General features: G+C 43.9%; 2 protein-coding genes across 5 annotated transcripts in view; one reads left to right on the top strand and one right to left on the bottom strand.

Moving 5' to 3' along the window:
- The window catches only part of HMG20A (high mobility group 20A), a 39,663-nt gene extending 27,299 nt beyond the window's left edge, over positions 1–12,364 (bottom strand). Inside the window, exon 1 of one of the 3 annotated variants that reach the window (XM_059482354.1) lies at positions 12,175–12,364. The gene's annotated coding sequence lies outside the window, so the exon portion shown is untranslated. Of the gene's footprint in view, positions 1–12,065 lie in introns of all 3 variants that reach the window. The other 2 variants (XM_059482355.1, XM_059482353.1) reach the window with 2 other exon arrangements.
- A 273-nt stretch (positions 12,365–12,637) lies between these two features.
- Positions 12,638–17,779, top strand: part of PEAK1 (pseudopodium enriched atypical kinase 1) — a 111,490-nt gene continuing 106,348 nt past the window's right edge. For both annotated transcript variants that reach the window (XM_059482468.1, XM_059482467.1), the window contains exon 1: positions 12,638–12,775. The gene's annotated coding sequence lies outside the window, so the exon portion shown is untranslated. The remainder of the gene's footprint in view (positions 12,776–17,779) is intronic.

Below are 17,779 nucleotides of genomic sequence, written 5' to 3'. Positions count from 1 at the left end.
TGTTCTGAAAGAAATCTGGCATTCAGGTTTGAGTATTTACCATATTTAGCAAACAGCAGATTTATACTGCTTTTACATTTCCTTTGCATGATTTCATTTCTATATATATTTGTTAAGTAAAAATGGTTCCTCTGAGCTAAAGCAGAAATATTATCCCAATACCCCTATATATGGGTAGAGATGTACAGATGGTTAAAAGGTCATAAAGGAAATCTCCCCAAAGCTAAGAATACAACCAAACTTCAGAAACAAACTCTGAAGCACTACCAATCTTAACCTTTATTTTGGACAGCTCAACTAATTGTTAGTCTTTGCTTGGATTCTGAGATCTCAAGTTGTGCTGAGACTCTGACCTGAATACACATCATGCAATTCTTACTGCAAAGAGAAATAAGAACTAAAGTCCTTGTGATCCTTGCAAAAGGTCAGCAACACTCTGCTTTACACAGCATTAAACAGTGGGGAAGTGGAAAAACATTTCTATTTTCAAAAGTGCTACAACACGGATTTCACCTCGGTATAATATCATAACCTGAAGTTCATTGCCTTGAGCAGAAACAAAGGCAACTGGTGGAAAACAAGAGTTCAGGCACTACTGCCTTTTTTGATTTGTGGAGCCTAAACATTTCAGAGTTTTTTATTGGTGGAGCCTGAACATTTTACAACAGAAGTGCAAGCACAGAAAAATTGCATTCTTTGATTACCTTTTGCACTGTTAGAAGTAAGCACACAGATTAGCTGAGGATCAAATACCACATTTAATCCCCAAAGTTAGCTCAAGAGCCTTCTGAGTTAGACAAGTGCCTTCTCAGTCACCAGCACTCCCTTTTCATTTAAAAAGACTCCTCTGAAAAAACACTCATTTATATTTTGCTCCTCCCTACATCTCCCAAAACAAAGGCAAAAAGCATGATATTGCTTTTTAAACATGATATTTTTTAAAAGTATAAGGTCTTCAGATTTTATGAAAACTTGAATAATATTTGAGCTTATAGATGTCCCAAGATAAAACATTTATTACAGTAATGGAAGCTTGTTTTTCCTGGTCTTTAGCAGTCTCCCAAACCAGCATATTCCCACCCTGGAACTGTTTCCTGACCTACAGAAAGGGTCATCTATGTATAACACAGACAAAATATGGCCACAGCATTCCAAAGCTCCGTGGTAAGAGCACTAAAAAGAATTCTGCAGGTTCAGTTCACATCTGAACTGAGCTTTGTTTTCCACGACAGAACAGTCAGAAGGAAGGATTAGGTTTGAGTGAAGCCCTACCTGGCTGCTGTAAGGTGCATCCCCAGTCCCACTGCTGCCTGATCAGGAGAAGCAATGAAGAAACCTCAGAGCAGGTTGCACTGTGTAAATAAAGAATCCTGGCAGAGGACACTGCACCAATCTCTCCTTAACACCTCCCATCCACAGCACAGCAAGCCCAGGTCTTGGAGTTTAGCATGTAGGAAACAAGCAGTTTATTATTTGAAACTGTGCCAAAAAACCAAGCTGAATAGGAAATCCTGTCTGAAATTTCAGTTTGTAAAAATTGTGGCTTTTGACAATTGAAGTGTATTTCATTTACAGCTAACAGTTCAATTAGCAAGAAGCAAAAACATTCACTCACTTCACAATTAAATTTTCTTCTACTCAAATATCCATATCTTAATCAGCATGAACTCATTTGTGTTCCTATTTAAAATGCCTTTCTCAATAACACTTGCTGACATCACCCAATAGCTACACATTTTATACACAAGTATCCCCTAAGCATACAAAAAACCCCTGAAGATTCCAACTAGTTTTGCTGGTTAAGATCCACCCAGCCAAGCACAAGCCTAGCCACCACAGCTTCTTTGTCAGCTGAAGGGGAAAAAATGGAAACAATGTGAGAAAGGTCCACATTTTCTGCTATACTGAATTAAACCTACTTCCAGAAATCAAGGAATACATCTCCTGACTGATTCAAATTTAGTGATTCCAAGTTTTAGTCTAAAGGGGCTTCTAGAGGTCATTTGATCCCAACACCCACACAAAACCAAGGTGAAGTCACCTTCATGGCGGACACCATGCTACACTGACTCAAATCCTGATCAACACTGATTGAAATCATCAAATGCCCTCAACTGCTTTGGCTTTTTTGCTAGGAAGGTTACCAAGAGCTGAAGAAATAAGCACTGCTTATTTTCAGGACACAGACAGTGATGGATGGAAGACAGGACAAAAGCAGTTGGAAAAGCCCTTAGAGTGGCCATAGGAACACAGGTGTATCACACAACACCTACCCCAGTCCTGACAAAGCTGGAGGGACAAGAGAATAAAACAGCACAGGAACAGAGAGAAGGTTTTCACTGTGTTCATCTATTAACCAGAAAACCCATCAAGAACAACCTTAGCAAGGAATCCAGGATCTTCCCTCTATGAAGCTAGAGCTGGACTTACAACACTGACCCTAATTCAAGACTCCCTCAGCCTCTGAGTCAAGCTCAGGTTTACTCTCAATTCTGAGTACAATAAGCAGTATTTACCCCAATTTACTCAAACCATTTCAACAAACTGTAAAAAACAATGAGGAGCTGCCATTTCCAAGAAAGTCCCACATTAGGCTCACCTCACAGAACCCAACTTCCAGTGATTTCAAGTACGTTTAACTCAGTAGCAGCTTTAAACAGGTTCTTTTTCTTTTCTTCAAATGGAGAGCTTAGCTCAGGGCTGCTGTGTTTGCTACTCCACTTGTTCAATCTGTCCTTCAAGTGGAAGGCACAGCAAAATGAGCTGCACACACTTTCTCAAGATGAAGGGACAGATGACTGAGGCACCAAGAGGATACTGTAACATCAAGCCCTTCATTGCCTATGAGCAAAGGAAGTTCTCATTTCTAGCCTGACAGAGGATATATTGTTATCTGCATGACAAAAGGGCTTTAAATCTTAAAAGAAATAGTCAGCACTATATGAAAAATTGAAGAGACATTCTGTGCCAAAGCTGGATTATGAATCACCAACTAACACTCCTGCCACCAGCAGCATGAACCCATCTCTGCAGTGATACTCAAGCCCTACCTGAATAACTGCTGCAGTAATTAACACATGGTAACCCCCCTCTACATTCAACACCCAAAAAGCAACTGATTTGTCAACTGTTTCACTGATTTGACACTTCTCTATTCTTTCAATAAATTGCCACCCTAAGTCTTGTCTGGTTTTGTTGATGCTGTTGAGCTTCTTTGCACTTCATTCACCTTTTAAATGCTAAATTATTTAGCAGTCTCAAGTCACAGCAAATGCCAGGAAACTCCTTTATTTGATCTGCAACACCTCCAATCGCTCAAATTTCTGTACTTTTAGTTACAATGGTATACAAACACATCCACAGACCTGAGATGCTACAAAACAGTTCAGAAGCAGAGACACTCAAGTCTCAAAACTACAAATATGACAGACACAATTCCTATTACAGACTGAAAACTGATCTGAGTAAAATTTATCCACAAGACAGACCTTTTCTAGGTTAGAATGTATTGCTGCCCTACCACAATCCTGACTCATCACTTGCCCAGAGTCTTCTACTGATCAGTCACTGAAAACACACAACCAGGCACCAGAGCTAGAGAGCAGCATTTATGGAGCATCACTCAAATGTCTCCAGGAAAATACAGACAGTGGGCTGACAAACATTAATGATCTCAGACTTGTGAATAAGAAATTATCTCAATAAAGAAATTGTATCAATAGGGAAAACACACTTTTCTAATGTAATTCCCAGAAATCTATAGTATAAAGACACTAAGATAAAAGCTGAAGGCTATCTTTTTTTTCAAATGTGTCTAGCTTTTAGTATGCATTTGAAATCTGTCTTCCCACTCTTCCTCAGTATAAAAATGCAAACCCTTTGCATGTGGTTATTTGAATATAGTACTTTTCCATGTAACAGCAATGTGAGAACAAAAACTTGAAGAACGTGCTGAAAAGTTCCTTGTGATCAGTTATTTTCTGCATGCCTTGCAAATCCTTCCTGATAAATGTCTGCTCTGTAATTCCCTTGAGAAATACTTTGTTGAAATGACTTTGGGACAGAATGCATGTTTTTACAAGTGGCAATAAAATGATATAAATAACTTGCCTAAAAAAATCCAAACATGTAAAGTGTATTTCTAATAGAGAAAACTGAAGTAAGCCATCTGTAACAGAGTTCACAGCTTTTCATACTTGCAATGAACTTAAAGTTTTTTAAGGTTAAAATAATATTAACAGAAAAGATTTCTCAAGTAAGAAAAGTATCTTTGATATTTGGAAAATTTTCACATCACTACACATTCAAAACAATTCACATGAAGTCTCACAGTCTAAGTTTAATATGCAATTAATAATGTTACAGGCTTTTATATCCAAATATAAACAGAAGAACAATCTTATGTCAAGACAAAGACCACTTGGGTTAGTTTAATACAAATACCTGCAGAGTTTTTGTACTTCCCAAAAATTTCCTGGGCTGGAATTAGAAAAGCTTATTTCCTTATAGAAAAGCTGCAGTAGAGCCACAGGAACAGGCCAGAGGGGATGAGTGTGATCACTGTGACCCATTTAACACCGGGCACTACCCTCTGCTAAAAAACAGAAACACAGAGGAGTTCCAACCTTCATCATGGTTTTAAAAGAAGCATCACTACAGCAGCTGCCCCACGTGGCATTTATGCACACAGCAAATTTGTACAACTTCTCACTGCAGCTGCCATGGAGATTTTGTTATGATTTCACAGGTTAGACCCTATAAGCTAAGAACCTGTATCAATAAACTCTGATTAAGTTATTTGATAAATGTATCATTTCAAGAAGTTAAAGCAGCACCTGCCTGTATTTTCAGGAGTTAAAATATGCCTTAAACTCACGTTCCAACTGATCTTTCTCCAGTGTGCTAGCAACCCTTTCTGAATTCCAAAGCAGCTGTAGCAGTGCCAGCTGCAGCAGACACGTGTTCCACCTTGCCTGCTCAGATTCTTCTGTTCTCTTATTTATACCCAAGGCTTAGCTGCTCAAGCTTCACTAAATGCTAATGTTCCCAAGCTGGATTATCCTGTCACCTCCAGCTGTAGTTACATTGCAAAAGTTCTATTGTCATTCTGTTGCAAGGGTTCTAGGTTGCTAGAGTTTTGTACCTCCTTGATGTTTCTTGTAGGCAGCTCCTCTAGGCAATGACTCTTCCTGGTCCTCACAGCAGCCAGCTGACTCCAGCTCCCCTCAACCAACCAATCCACTCTTTTATAACACTCTTCTGATTGGCTACAGCTGCGGCCTGTTAAAGTCAGGCCTGCTCCTAATCTTTAATAATTAACCCAGCTGCAGCTCTTTAGGGGATAAGATTACATTCTACACCACCTTCATTTACCCATCCTGTATCCCCCTACAACCTCCTCATATCAATGCTGTCAAGGAAACTTTCCCAGCCCACACCTGTCCAGAGCTGTGCTTGTTCTAATGGCACCAAATATCAAGTCTGGTTTGCTTGAGTACATTCTTTAAAAACAGAAAGCTGAACCAGGCTAGTCAACCACAACTACTGAAAAAGCACTTGTCACATTACCTCTCCACAAATAACCCACAAGTTTTAAATTGATGGCATTTTGTTCAAAACCATCAGCAAGCAGCATGAATCACACACTATCTGTTACTTGAAATTGACATTTAGAAAGCAGGGATCAAACTAATATGATTCAGAAGCTTTTCTCTCACCTTTTTCCTATATTTGGAGCTTTAAGAAAAAATATTTGTGCTTCTACATTACAAGTACATGCTTGACATTAGTGAACAATTTACAGAATCCTGACGATGTCACACAATTTATACACAGCTATCAACTGACACAGAATGGGAAACCAGCAAAATACTGGTGGCCTGAAAATTGTATTTCTCTAATGCTCAAGCTTTGCATATTTTGATACAACCTAGATTTTGATAGTTTACAAAGCAGTAACTTGCTGCTGCAAAGAGGAAGATCTTGCCCTCTCCCCCCTTTCTCAGCTGGTTACAGCTTATTGGACATTTTACAGAGCTACTGAACTCCCAAACCCTTCCCTTTGGGAGAATCCCAGGGAAGTGAGGAGGCTCAGTATCTCCAGCTAGGCACAGTGGAAAGGAAGGGCTCAAAGAAATACCAGAGCTAATTGAAAAAGAATGTGCATGGGAACTCCCACTGCCATGCGTGGTGAAGTCATATCAAGCTTGAAGAGCCACCTCCAATCACCCAAGATAACTTTTTGGATTTTTCTGCCAGCAGTGGGCTGCAGTTCTCACAAGACATCAAGAGAAGCATCCAGAAAGATCCTCTGGCTGCATGAAGACAAGCCAGGGGCTGGAAGGTGCAGACACCAGCTGTCCACTGCCTAAGGCTATGGTTTCACTGCAGCCTAAGCCTGCTGAGCTACCAACTACTCCTAGAGCATCATCTTTCAGCCTGGCACCTGTTCCCGGGACAAATCACATGGTGGTTCAGCCTGCTGAAGAAACAGAGGAGCATTTAGTTCATTTACCAAATTAGTTTATGCCAAATGAAAGGGTGAAATGGCTCAGCAAAGGATCCAACAAGCAGCTGGCAGGAGAAAAAGGGATGTGAGTAACACAGCCAGGAGTTAGGGATGTACATTGCTGTAACTCCACAGGCTGCGATTCAGCTCTCCCTAAAATTCCACTGCTGCCAGAAACAAAGAACATTTGAAACTATTCCAGTAACAGAGGGCCCCAAAATAGTCTTAAGTGGGACAAAATATGATTACCAAAAAAAAAAAATAGGGCTATATCATAAACTCACATGACTTTTTTCCCCCTTTCCAATCTAAAGCAAACATTTATTCTCCAGATGAAAGATGAGATTCTTCCCCATAAGTCTGGAAAAAGAACTTCAATTCTACAACTGTGATTAATTTCTTATTATTTATTATACTGGCTTGTCATATCTTACATGAATTTCAGCAATTTCTTATCTTAAGCTCAGCAAAGAGTAGTTGGAGTCTATTCTGTCATGTTTCCCACATATTGATACAGTGAGGATTAAGTAAAATATTGGTTATCTCAATTTCATTTCAGCAGCAACATGAGTCATGTGCAATAGGAGCTACAGCATACTGCAGTAAATGCACCCAGAGCCAGCACTCTGCTCCAAAAGATTTTAGGAGGTTACCTATGATAGTTACTGACTAGTTGTCAGGGTTGGAAAAAAATGCATTCCAATATGCCAATATTTCAGGACTTTTGGAGACTGAACATTTGCTCCTCTGCTCTAGAAATCCCCCAGAATTTGTCATCATTGAGATATTCCAACAAGATGCTTGTATATTTGAAGAGATGGTAGCATTAAACTGAATACCCTACTTCAGTAAATCTTACTTTTTTTATCCTTTAGGTATCAGAAGGTGTCTTTGTCAATGTCCTGGGTAAGTGAAAATTCAACCAAGGCAGACTGTTCTTAAAGTAAGACGGGGAAAACTGGGGCAGAGGAGCAGCACCATACCCAGAATACAAGTAAGGAAACAACACCCCTAAAATGACAAACTACAAAGCTTGTACTCCAAGCTTTCTTCTCTCACCTCCCTGTGCCACTACCCAGCACTGGGAACACCCTCCTGGCTCCCCAGTTTTCCTGGCAGAAATGCAGTGTTAGCAAACTCCATATGGAGACTGACACTTCCCATATATTGTTAGGCACAGCACATCCTCCATACTGCTATGGGACACTAATTCTGTTACATCAGAAACTCAGCCTTTCTGAACATGTAATTATGGCATGGACACCAGCCTGAGATTACTTACCCTATCCATTCTCCCCAAATCTCCTTCATTTCCATTACTAAATGTTTTGCCAATTACTGGATTTCAGCAAACAATACTCCAAAGTTAAGAAGAAACAAACCACCTTATATCCAAGGCTTTAAAACAGCAGCCAAGGGAATTCCAAGAGGAACAAACTGTTTATTTCTTAAGTAACAAACACCAAAATTCACAAAAAGCCCACTAATTCATGCCATACTACTTACCTGAAATAATAGGAACTACAGAACAGACCCAGCCAAGTCAGACATGCTTTAACCACCATTTGGTTAAGACTGAGAACCCCTCCAAACAAAGCTTGGCAAGTTCTACAGATGACATTTTGAAGGGCAGTTGAAAACTGCTGAATTTCTTTTGGCTGCAAACAATCCCTCAGACACCACCGTATAATTAAAGCTATGAATTTATCATCTTTTCATACTTGAACACAATAATAAAACAAAAGTAGACTTTTCCCCTGTTAATTCACTAAATTGCTGAGAAATCCTCTGTGTTTTGCACTTGTTAGGGGAAGAAAAAAAATGGAAAAAAGGATCCAGAAATAAATCCTGTCAGTCTTAAGCCTCTTGAACTCAACTAATAACCAACACTGACTACCCTCACTCTCTTATGCACTTCACACATTTTTGTTGTCAGCAACAAAACCTTCTGCCACTCAATCTTGTGACCAAACCGTCCTTTGCCATTTTCATGCTACCCCAGCATCCTGAACTGCAGGCTAAGGGTGCCCACTGCTCACCTCATTACTTATCCCAGCCATGATGCACAAAAGGCACATTCCAATGTCTTAGATTTCCATTCCTTTTACATGAAGAAACAGTATAAACAATCCAAGTCACAGGAATTTCAGAAATAGTGAAATATGAGGTTTATTTTGCAATTCACTGTATGCCAGGAGAGATGCATGGTCCAAAAGACTGAAATCAATCAGCCAAAGTCAGCTCTTGCCTCAGTCTCCTGCAAAACAGTGCAGGATTATTTCTTTCTAGGATTAAAATCATTAATGAAGGCAACACAGCACAGGCTCTTTTTAGCATATTTGCTGTTAAAACACTCTAGCCAATGGGTTTTTTTCCAAGTACATCAGAACTTGCAAAAGTAAGGTCTAGGAACAAAAAAGATTTCCTAAAACATTTAGAACTTGGAAGAAACTTGGAAGGTATCCCACAGTTAAATGGTTTTGTTTCCCAGTAACACAAAATGAAGATTTCTCACAAATAAACACACTCAGAAGTAGGTGTAGCTGCAATTCGTCAAAAGCTGTCCTTGTCAAAGTGGTACCAAGCAGACCTTCAGAAATCAAATGTCAGTCTCAGCTTTGCCCCTAGCAGCTATGAACAATGCAAGTTATTCCTTTAACAAGAAGTAGTCATCTGTGGGATTAATGTGCATACAAATAGCTTTACCATAGACATCCCAACAATCCCATTATGCAAGAGATTAAAACAGACTAGTCTGCTAATGAAATGCTGATCCCCAGACCTGTCCCACTGGCAGTGCATGCACAAACCCACATCTGGCTGCTTTGCCCTCACAATTCCAGGTCCAGCATCAGAGCACAGGTCTGCACCACAGAACACAGAACATCTGATTTGGAAGGGACCCACAAGGACCACAGGTCCAACTCCAGCAGAAACCAGCAGCTGCCATCAGAGCCAGCAGTGCTGCTGATGGCACTGACAGGAGGGAGCCACATCCCCACAATTTGGCCAACACTGCCCACCCTGCCAGGGAGCCTGACCTACAGCAATAAAGCTGATTTTTAACTTGACCGTGTATTGCAAATAACCATCAACCAGCCTTACCTGCTTCCATAAACCAATCCTCTGGAAAAAACAGTGGCTTCTGAAAACAAACTACATCAGTAATTCATACCTTGTGAACACCTAATGTGTGTTTATTGATCGCTCCTCTTGTCTTAAAAATAGCAGAAGCTTAACAGCTTCCATGAACATAAAAAACATTTTCCCTCTCTTTCTAAGGGAAATCATTGAAGTAAAAAACAAAAAAAGCTAGAAGGAATGCAGAAAGCAACTTCATTTTGGGACTCCCAAGCCACTCACATTATAGACTGAAACAGAATTTTATTAAAAGGTACATGAACAACTGGGGAAAAAAAAAAGACAACTTTGCTGTATTCACCTACTGCCCTCACAATTGTAAAGGCATATTCCCTTGAGTCACCCCTCTCTCCCATAGATCATTATCAAGAGTGTCTCCATTATTTTATTCTCTAACAATTCCTCACAGCACATGCCACAACACTCAAAAAATCCAAGCACAGCTCTGTGTGCACTGCAGCCATGGTGAGCAGGAATACTTAAATTTTTCACCCACAGCCTGGAGAGGGCAAGAATTACAGCAAGAATTCAGAAACTTGGATGAGCCAGTAAGCTTGAGAGAAATTCCACTGAATAACTGGTCCTAAAACATTTCCTATTTAGTCAAGGAGCAGCAATTAGCATGGAAGGCTGAGCCACTGTGGCGGGTGAGGAGACACACCGGGATACTGAGTGACCCTTCACTGAACTTCACTGGAAACAGACACCACCAAAGGTTACAAAGCCAGCCCCAACACATCCGTGCACAATTTTCCCCATTCCTGTGCCCTGACAGTAACACCGAGGCCACACAAGCAAAAGCACAGCTCACAGTCAGGGCCGGCACCAGCAGCACAGTGAGCTCAGCTCCTCAGCTCTGGGGCAGGGCTGGCCATACCCTGCAAGCCTGAGCTGGGCCAGGGAAATCCCCTGCCACGGGGCATTGTCACGGTGTAAACAGTGAGATTCTCTCTCCTTGTGGTTGCTTTACAGCACAGCACCAGAAATCCTTACAGTCATCTTCTAACAGTCAGGTACAGCAGCTGGACCCAAGCCTCAGGACTAGAGGAACACGATTCTCTCCTCCCTTTTCTGAGCCATGAAAGGTCATCACCACACACCCTCTGTGTGCCCCACCAGGGGCAAGCAAAGGAACAAAAATCCATTTATAACCAGGACAGTGTGGTCGGATCACACAATCTCTCATTTTTCTAACATTTCTGGGATCCTATATAAGAGTTAACTTAGGATTTCAAAGACTAACTCAAATACTTTAGGCACCATTTCTAAGCCAAACTTATCACCAGACCTGTCCCAAACTTCTCAACTTCTATGTCAAGACATGCCAGATTTCTAAGGACAGGGGGAAAAAATTGCCAGCTTCCCTCAATTTCCTGAACTCTGAAGTTACAGTATCTGCCACCAAGAGATATAGTTCTAGAAATACTGAATATCTCACCCCTTCTAACAGGCATATGATACAGGTGTGAAAAGCCAAGAGAAGGTAAAACAGCATTTCACTATCATTTCACTATCTTCAAATAGGTTGTGTCCCTACACATGTGGCCAGGATTAAAAAAATTTATGAAAAATAAATTCTTTGTTTTCATCAGCAGTTTATGTTTACACTCCTCAGAAGTTAAGAATGGTCACTTCAGAACAACGTACATGTGCTCTAAAAGTGGTCAAGGGGGTCACATACAAGGCAAATAAAGCTACATTACCTGCAGCTTTATGAATTAATGTCGTAAAATACTGTCTATTTCACTTTTGTCTTTATCCTTTCAATTTCTATGTCTGAGTATGTTTCATAACATATCTATCCGCACAGCACTACGTGTAGATAACTGATAAACCAATAAATTTACATACATGAGAGACGCATGATACAAAGTGTTCTTTATTGACAGCCAGAATAGCTGGAGACCACTACTCTAGAGAGCAGGAGCTCTTCTATTTCCCCTGCCCTTGCTCCTTGCCCTAGCGCTGGTTTTCCAGAGGATTGGAATGAATGGCGCCTCGCAAGGCACGAGGCCTCGGTGTCCCCAACCCCAGGGTCGGGGCTTCTTTCTACCACCTCAAAATAAGAGACTTGGTTCCCCAGGAACGGGAAACTGAATGTGGAAACCTGGACAGAAGTATGGGAAACCCCCGCCATAATAAATCACCTGCTTGACAAGGCAACGTTAAGTGGACCTACAGAAAGGACTAATAAATAGAACTAAGGGAGCCATGAAATATCGCTTTGGCGGAACCGTGGGAAGATAAATAATGGAGAACACCAAAAGCCAAGCACTTAGACCCTCATCCGGTTCTTCCCCCTCACCCCCCGGCGGCTCCCCCAGCCCCCCTCACGGCGGGCCACGGCACCCGCAGCCGCCCGCCGGCTCCGTGCCCGCCGCGGCCGAGGAGGGGCGGCGGGCCCGTCCCTACTGACCTGCCGGCGGCTCTCGGCCAGGGCCGGGGTCGCCGGGGGTGGCCGCGTCCCCTCAGCCGGGTCCCCTCAGCCCGCGCAGCCGCCGCGCCTCCCGCACGCGCACGGCCACCTTACAGCCCCGCCTGCTGGGATCTCTCCGCTCCCGCCTCAGCGCGGCCCTCTCGCCTCCCCCACAGGAGCCCCTCGGGAAAAGGCCCAGCTAAGTCAGGAGCACTCCCGACTCGGCGTTCGCCGTCCCGCTCCCCTCAGCGGCCCAGCGCGGGGCTGGAACTCAAACCACGCAGCGGGACTACTTCACCACCGCAGGCGGAAGCACATGCTTTCTTCACACGCACGCGCGCGAACTGACGGGACGCATTTAAAGGCCCGCGCGCGGTGCACGCCGGGAGTTGTAGTCTTCTCGCGGCGGCTCTCCTGGCCGCCCCAAGGCCACGCACCGCCCCGCGGTGGCGCCACGCCCGCTCGCCGCCGACAGCCAATGAGCGAGCGAGGGGCGGGGCTTCCCGCCGCGGTGCGCGCGCGGGGGGCGACGCCCGGAGTTGGTTGTTGCGCGCGGGCGCGGCGGTCGCAGCCCCGTCCCGGGAGCCGCGTCCTCGCCGGGGCCCGGCGGGAACGGAGCCCCAGCCCGAACCTGAGCCCGCACGGAGCATCCGGGGCGCAGCCGCCGCCTCCCCGCGGGAGGCGCCGCGGGGCTGGGGAGCCCCTGCCAGGTGAGGGACGGGAGGGGGGTGACGGCCCCTCATGCCCTGAGGGGAGGCCGGGGGGCGGCGGCGGCGGTCAGCTTTCCTCAGCGGGGCCAGCGAGCAGGGCTCCGGCGGGGCGCAGCCGCCGCCTGCCCGTCACTCCCTCCCCTCGGCTCCCCCGGCTCCCCTCGCCCCGCCGCGGTCCCGGTCGCAGCGGCGCCCGCAGAGCCCGTCTGGCGCCGGCAGCCGCGCCGGGGCCCCCACGGGGCCGAGCGGCGCCCTCGCCCCCGGGCGCGGCGCGGGGCCCCCGGGTGCTCGGCGGCAGCCCCGGGCGCTGGCCGAGCCCGCGGCGCGGCTGGGAGCGTGCGGCGCCATCCCGCGCCCCGCTGGGGAGCGCCTCCGCCGCGCTGACACCTTCGAGGAATTGCCCGGGACGGAGCTGCTGTGGGTGCCGGGTGCGTGCTGCTCCTGCTGGGGCTCTCACCCTGCTTTATTATTATTACGAATTACTGACTCGAAAGGCTTTACGTGTTAGCGCGTACGTGTGTAGCTGCATTCCATCCTCTCGGTCCTTTCTCTCGAAGGTAGTTTTGAATTTGTAGGTGGATCGGTCTGTTTGGCAGTTTTTATTGAGGGTGAAGTTGGGGCTGGGCTGGGATTCGCGTGGGACAGCGAGTGAAACGATGTGAGTACTTTGCAGTTGTCTGCTACTTGTGGAGCAGCTGGTACCTCATGCAGAATGGCCAGGCTGCTCCGAGGTGAGCACAGGGGCAAGGGGGAATGTCGTCTGGTGGATCTCTGACCTCGGATTTAATAGGGGCTCCTCCTCAGATAGCCTAATTTCTGTTTACTTTAGGTCTTTGCCATTTACTTTTGTAGAGCTCGTTCTTCTTTAACCGCTTTGTAAGTGCCTCCAAAGTTTTTCCCCTTACTTGCTCTGGCCTAAAGGCTGTCTAATGTCTGCTAAAACATTTTATTCCCAGGTATTTACACAAAAAATAACATATGGAGATATATGGGCATGAAGGAAAGAACACACAGTTGTTTTAGGAACCAAGACTTTGTGGAATTCCAATAATTAGGTTCTATAGTTAGAAAGTTTACTTTAACTTGCTTAAAATTGCCAGCTGAACAACTGCCTTTGTGACAGACTGGATTTACTTCCTTCTGTGTGACTTTTGCTTGACTTACAACCTCCTCTAGACAGTCTGAATCAAGGGGTATAGCAAGAGTGGCAGATAGTTGTGGAAATTTTATTTGGTTGTTTGGACTTGTTAGAGATCTTACTCTAGCTTCATACAGGCTTAAAAGGTTGTGTCTCTAAAGTAGCTAAGTTGTTTTATCCAGATGAAGCATCTTCCTGGCAGAGTTACTGCTTAGTGTGTTTTCAGGAAAACTTTGTTTTATTCTCTGAAACACAGAACTATGCAAGAAGGAATTACCAGTTTTTCCATGAGTAACTTTCCATGATTAATCTTCTGTATTCATTTCCTGATGGCTTTACCGTACTGCTAGGATATCCCATGTAGATGATTCAGTCACAGATTTCCTAAATTACCTTTTTGGACAGATCTCTTTGGCTTAACTGCACTTCCCTCACCTGAGCAGGGGCAGGTGGGGCTCAGGTGGTTCCCGAGCCTGGGCAGGAGGTGCCAGCTGCAGAACAAGGAGCCAGCAGGCTTTGCTGCCTGGCCTGGCTGCAGGTAGGCACTCTCACTCAGCTGCAGTTCATAATGGATGCAATTTTTGCATTTCCTTCTGCTTTAGAGCATACAGTTTGTTTGAAGGAACAGCATTTCCTGTGTATCTGCAGGTCTTATGGCTCTTTCAGTGAAAGAGAGCAAAGAGACAAAATACCATTCCCACGTCTTGGGTAATTTGTGTTTCTGATTTTTCAGCTTTTCAGAAAATCCATTTCCAGGCATGCTTACTAATATATGTATTATTTCCTGTTTACTTTCCAAGTAAAGGAATTGCTTGGAATCAGTCATTTAAAGAAAAATAAAGGGGAGGGTGCTGTTTGGCTAAATGACTTCTAAATGTTGACTAATTTAGTAAAATATTATGATAAGTATTGTAATCTATTGATAAGGGTCATAATATTGACAGTTACTGTATCATGCTAGTGATAACCATTCGTGATACTGTTCTGTATCGTGCTAGGAAAAATACGTATGTGAAAAACTTACTCTAAGTTAACTTGTGAGATGTTTTCTCTACCTTGTTCCTGAATTGACACTCCTGTGTGTCTCCTTTCCTTTTCCTGTTTAGTCTTTGCTCTTAGGCTCCCTTTTCCCTCCAGCTGCCTCTCAGCCCGGTTTAGGATCGCACTATCCCATCCCCTCTAATGGCCCGTGTTTTATCTGCCCTTCTCTCTGAAGGGAGCTGCAGCTTTCCTCCTTGTTCTGATGGCTCTCTGATGAGGTTGTGTTTCAGGCAGTGTTAATAGTCCTTTCTCTTTTATTTTTGGATTGTGAGGCTGCTGGAGCAGAGCCCTCAAGGACTGCCAGGTGGGCTCCGAGGTGAGGCGCGCTGTCCCCCGGCAGCCCCGCGCTGTCCCCATCGCTGCGCTGCTGCAGCTGCCCGGGAATCCTGCCGGGAATCCTGCCGGGAATCCTGCCGAGGAATCCTGCCGGGCTGCTCCTCCCGTGCAGTCGGTGTGTCAGAGCTGACATTCGGGTACGGGCAGCGCATTGAAATGCAAATGCCTCGCCTCTGACGGGGAGATGGTGCTGAGCTGGTGGAAAGCGCCGAGAAGGTTGGGGAGTACCTGTGGTGTGAAAGGAAACAACTGACAGGGGAACTAAAAATGTAACTTTCTTATCTTTCTGCTGTTAACACCTCCAGATGTTTTTAACCTACTTTGAGTACAAAAATAATTTGTAGAACATGTTTTTGTTTAATAATTGAAGCAAAGTTGAAAGAGAGAATGTCAAGTTATTTGCAGCCATATATAGAATTTACTGGCTGTTAGAGGCAGCCAGAAATCACCAGTGAGGGAAATTCCACTCTCCATGTATGTGAAGTCCCCTGGATTTTGGAGGAGGAGCTGTGGAGCCCCAGACCCACGGGAAAAGGCTTTGGCTTCTCCATGCAGGTACCTGCAGGGGTGGATGGAGCACGTTCTGTGAGTGCATTACTTGGGACAGGCTGCTGCAGGGACCTTGTCTGCAGAGCCTTGCTTGGCATTACCAGTCTTCCCACCTTCCTGTGCTCCCACACAGCTCCTGTGTGAGGACCAGGAGTTGCACTGGGATTTACATTGGCCTAAGGCTGAAATAATTCCATTGTTTCATATGGATCAGCACAATAATGCAGAATTTCCATTACCATACAGTTTTAAATCTAGAGTGGAAAAATACAGGCTGCAAACTGGAGGAAGAGTTGCTAGTTGACTTTCACTGTTTTAAAGCAGGGTGAAGTGGAGCAAGTCAACACTGAGGAGAATGTGACAGCTTTAGAATCTCTACAACATCAGTGACAAGGATAAATGGCTTGTTTTTACTTGGTAATAATTCTAACTAGTTGTCCAATATTTGAGCTGCAGTTTCCATAAATTGTGGTTTAACGCTGTGGGCTCTGTTTTCCAAATCAAAAGCAGAAATTATCAACTGTGTAAGAAATTTCCAGTTTTCCTTTTGCCTGAGATAGATAAGTAGCTGAGTGACTCAAGCAATTTCTTTTCCTATATCTCTTTAAGTGGACTGGGTTGATTTGAGATTGCCTGATAGTGCAAAATGTGGATAGAGGAAAACTACACAGTGGGTGTAACTCTGAGGTCACCTTCTTTGAATTGAATTTCTTTTGGGATTCAGCTATTATAAAAGTTATCATGTTAGCTCACCAAGTTACAAAATGGATTTACCACAAATGTTTTTGAGTTTGTCTGTTCAGATGACAACAAGAACAACAGGATTTCAGAACCCCTGGGATCCTCAGTCATCATTTATCTCCTCCTAGTAATCACATATTGCTGTGCAGGATGAAGACAAACTCAGTTTTCAGCCATACCTCTTAGAGGAGTGTTTTGTAATCAATCTGTAATGGATTTCCTTTTGTAAGTCTTTGGTTCTGGGGAAGTGGGGGCGGGGGGGAAAGTATTTTATCTACATAAAGTGTAAAAAAATATAAATATTGTCTGGGAAAGGCATTTTAAAATCTTTCCATTTGTGGACTTTATCCCATATTTTCCTTAAGAGTAATATTTCAGTTAAAAAGCCTTACATGTGCTTAAGTATAAATGCTGAAAAATGCTCAACTGTTTTAATGCAGTCACTGTGGACTGCAGGAGACATTTTTAGCAAAGTTTTTGAAATCACAGTAAACAAATGGATAAAAATCATGCCAGGCTAAACATTGTAGGCTTCTAGCAATACTTGTTTTAGTAACATCTTGTCTGAGATGCCAGTTCAGTGTGGTGCTAAAAAGTAAGATCACTGACTTGATAAAGTTAGTGCTATTTCAGAAAATACTGCTAGTAGCACAGAATTTGCCAAAGCAACCTTATTGGTGTTCAGGCAGATTTGGGTTATTGTATTGTTGGCTACAGGTTCTGTAGGAAGCTGTTTAGTGTTCACAGTTTGACCTTCCATGTTTTTGTAGAACTGATCTCAATCCTAAAATGTTCCCTCTTGGATGCATGCCTGTATTTACACAGGCCTCCCTACAAAGCTCCCCAGAGGAGGAAGACAGTCTGTAATGCAGGAGATGTAAGTTCTGCATGGATATATTTATATCCAGTCTTCCAGCTCCCAGGGTCTTGCTGTCAGAAAAGCCTTCAAACACATTTAAAAGACATTTAAATCTTGCAGTATAAACATGAACAAATATAGACATCCTTCCATGCTGGCTTCATGTATATTCCCTCTTAGCATAAGTCTCTGTACATATCACAGATGCTCTTATTGTTGTCTCAGCTGCCAAATTTCCTCTTAGTGAGTGTCATTGTTCTGCTTTTATACTTGTTGGTGTCCTTTCTTGGGGCTTCTGTGGTGCAGCAAGAAGGAAGAGCAGTTTTAAAAATGCATAATC

This window comes from Ammospiza nelsoni, chromosome 14 (genome assembly GCF_027579445.1).
Source record: "Ammospiza nelsoni isolate bAmmNel1 chromosome 14, bAmmNel1.pri, whole genome shotgun sequence".
Classification (NCBI taxonomy): domain Eukaryota; kingdom Metazoa; phylum Chordata; class Aves; order Passeriformes; family Passerellidae; genus Ammospiza; species Ammospiza nelsoni.
The sequence above is the reverse complement of the archived record's forward strand: the minus strand, read 5'-3'. Positions and strand labels throughout refer to the sequence as shown.